The following is a 3100-nucleotide window of genomic DNA, read 5'->3' on the forward strand; positions in this document are numbered from 1 at the left end:
CTTTCTACTCTTTCTCTCTCTCTTTCTATCTTTCTTTCTTCTTTCTCCTTTCTTTCTCTCTCTTTCCTTCTTTCTTTCTCTCTTTCTCTCTCTTTCTTTCTTTCTTTCTTTCTCTTTTCTTTCTTTCTTTCTTTCTTTCTTTCTTTTTTCTTCTTTCTTCCTTTCTCTCTCTTTCTTTCTTTTTCTTTTTTTCTTTCTCCTCTCTCTCTCTCTCTCTCTCTCTCTCTCTCTCTCTCTCTACTGAATTCAATTATTGATGCCTATGGATATAGGGCCATCTACTAGAACATAGGCAACCCACCAATGATCACATTACCAATGAAATAAGACTCTCTCACAGTAGCCATCAGCTCTCAACAGCTGCCATCTAGGAGTGGCACGTTGTGAGCCTCCCTAACATTTGTGCTGAAATTTCGACTGGCTTGATCTTGTGCAGGTCTCCACAGCTGTTGTGAATTTATGAGTGCAGTAGTCATGTCAAACACAGACAGCATTTCATGGCACGTTCTCCATCCTCTGGCTCTACATTCTCTCTATCCCCTTGTCTTAAATGTTCTCTGAGCTTTTGACATATGTAGATGTATGTGTATAGGGGTTCTGATATTGGAGTCCTCTTTAGGGCTGAACACTTAGTCATTTATTCTTAGCATTTTGACCAGTTATGAGTCCCTGCATTGACCACTGGCTCACTAGAGGAGAAGCTTCTCTAGCTAAGGTGAGAGCACTCAAGCTTCTAGTTTGACAACAGGGCAACTTAGCAAAGTAACAATAGATTCCCTCCTGGTACCTACAACCACCCTAGCTTTGGGCTTTTGACCAGGTTTACAGGAACATCCTTACATTTCTTTATGTAGAGCAGGCCTCAAATACAATCAGAAAGTTATTGGTTACACTATAACAATCGTGCCACTATTGCAGTAGTGTATGAATCTTCCCCAAGATGTCAGTATTGCAGTCCATAGGGTTTAGTGCTGAATAAGATTATTGATGTTTTCATTCCCCCAGTGGCCTGCATAGATCTTTCAGGACTATGAAAGCCCACCAAAAGAAAGGAGTTTCTTGGTCATTTTAGGGCAGATTTCTTTATGATCTGCAACCAAACTATTGCTTTCAAAAACACAGTCTAGTTCTGATGGGTAGTACTCTATTTTCGTTTGGAGACTTATGGAATCTCTCTGACCAATAGGGCCCTCATATGGAGTCATACTATGCCTGCCACAGAGTCTTTCATTTAACAATTCATGATTTCTTAGTGCAGCTTTGTCCACTGTGAACATTGACTATTGTGTCTTTTGGATGACAGGTGTTCTAACTGGAATGTTATATCTCATTGTAGTTTTAATGTTCATTTCTTTGAAGATTGATGATAGTTTACATTTTTTCATATAATTTTTGACCATGCATGTGATATATTTTGAGAACTTTTCTATTCAGATCTTTGCCTCATCTAGTTTGTATGTGTCTATCTATCTATCTATCTATCTATCTATCTATCTATCTATCTATCATCTATCTATTTTAGACAAGGTCTCTCTACAAAGCTCTAGTTGTCCTTATGTAGATAAGACTGGCCTCTAACTCACAGAGATCTGCCTGCTTCTAACTTCAGAGTGCTGGGACTAAAGGTGTGTGCTATCATGTAATTTTACTCCATATGTGTTTGTGTTTTGCCTGCATGTATGTCTGTGTACTACTTGCATGCTTAGTGCCCAGATATGCCAGAAGAGGCTGTCAGAGTCCCATGGAACTAGAGTTACAGATGGTTCTGATTAACAATTTGGATGCTGGAAATTGACCCTGGGTCCTCCAGAAAAGCAGTTAATGTTCTTGAGCACTGAGACATCTCTCCAGCCCCTGTTGTTTTATGCTACACATTTAAGGTTTCTTATATTGTTTGCATACTAATCCCATGCTGGACAATGAATTCGCATATATATTCTCTTAACTCTGCAGGTTGTTTCCTTTGCTGTGCAAAAACATCTTAGATAAGCTTATCCTTGTTTGTCTTTATATATCTGTTTCATGTCACTTTCTAATGCTTTTGATATCAATAACCTGAGGCAAGTGAAGTGGAAGTTTCTGGATATGTCAGGTGATGCAGATTTGACTCACATGGTCTTTTGCTGATACAGACTCATTTGCCATCTGAGGCAAGACCCCTGGGAGGACACATGATGTTTGGAGAGAGTATAAATAGGACTCAACGGATAGTGATGGAGTGCTTGCATAGCTAGCTTTGCAATGCTTTTGTGGCCTCAGTCTTCCTCTTCACTTCATGGAGATTGGCACATCAGATAACTTCTCCTGCTGACCCTTCTGGACCTGGTTACTCCTGCTGACTCCTGACAATTCGGTGGAGGCCTGGCAGTTTCTGCTGGATCGCGCCACTGCTGCTGATTCATGTTTGGTAGCCTGACACTGCTGAACTGGACTCCTGCTATCCTACAACGGAGATTGGAACTGCCTCAAAGAACTACTTCTAAACGGATCCACATCCCTGTGTCCTTTTTACCATCTCTTCTCCCCTACCTTTAGGCAGTGGGCTAGATGAGGGGTTGAAGCATTTGCAAGCCCTTACTAAAAGTTGGTTTCTTAAAAAAATTTATGCCTACAGGCAAGAAATTCTGAAAATATCTGACATTGCAGGGCAACTTCTGTTGTTTCTTCAACACTCTCTTTACTTTGTCCTTCTAGTTTTCTGAGCCTAGGGTTGGCATGAATGGTTTCAGAATTCTACAGTAGATGACATGCTTGCTTTATTTGCATGGCCAGAATGGGTCAAGGTTGGTTTGGCTGTTGATTCCTAGGGTCCCAGTGGGATGGTTGCAAATCAAGCCTATTCTCATAATTATCTTTCTGGGTTCAGGTAACCATGTTCTTCTCTGTCTTTGGGGCACTGTACTTCCCCTTGTGACTTACTTAAAACCCTGCTCACACCTTTTACCTCTAGTTCTTTTCTTTATTAAATTCTCAAATTACCCAGTTTCATCTTGTACCATCTGCTTACTGCTGGACTCTGGTACACATGCTGTATTTGGAGGACTTACACTCAGTGAGCTAATGCATGCGATATATATATATATATATATATATATATATA

The sequence above is a fragment of the Mus caroli genome, chromosome 2 (genome assembly GCF_900094665.2).
Source record: "Mus caroli chromosome 2, CAROLI_EIJ_v1.1, whole genome shotgun sequence".
NCBI classification, from domain to species: domain Eukaryota; kingdom Metazoa; phylum Chordata; class Mammalia; order Rodentia; family Muridae; genus Mus; species Mus caroli.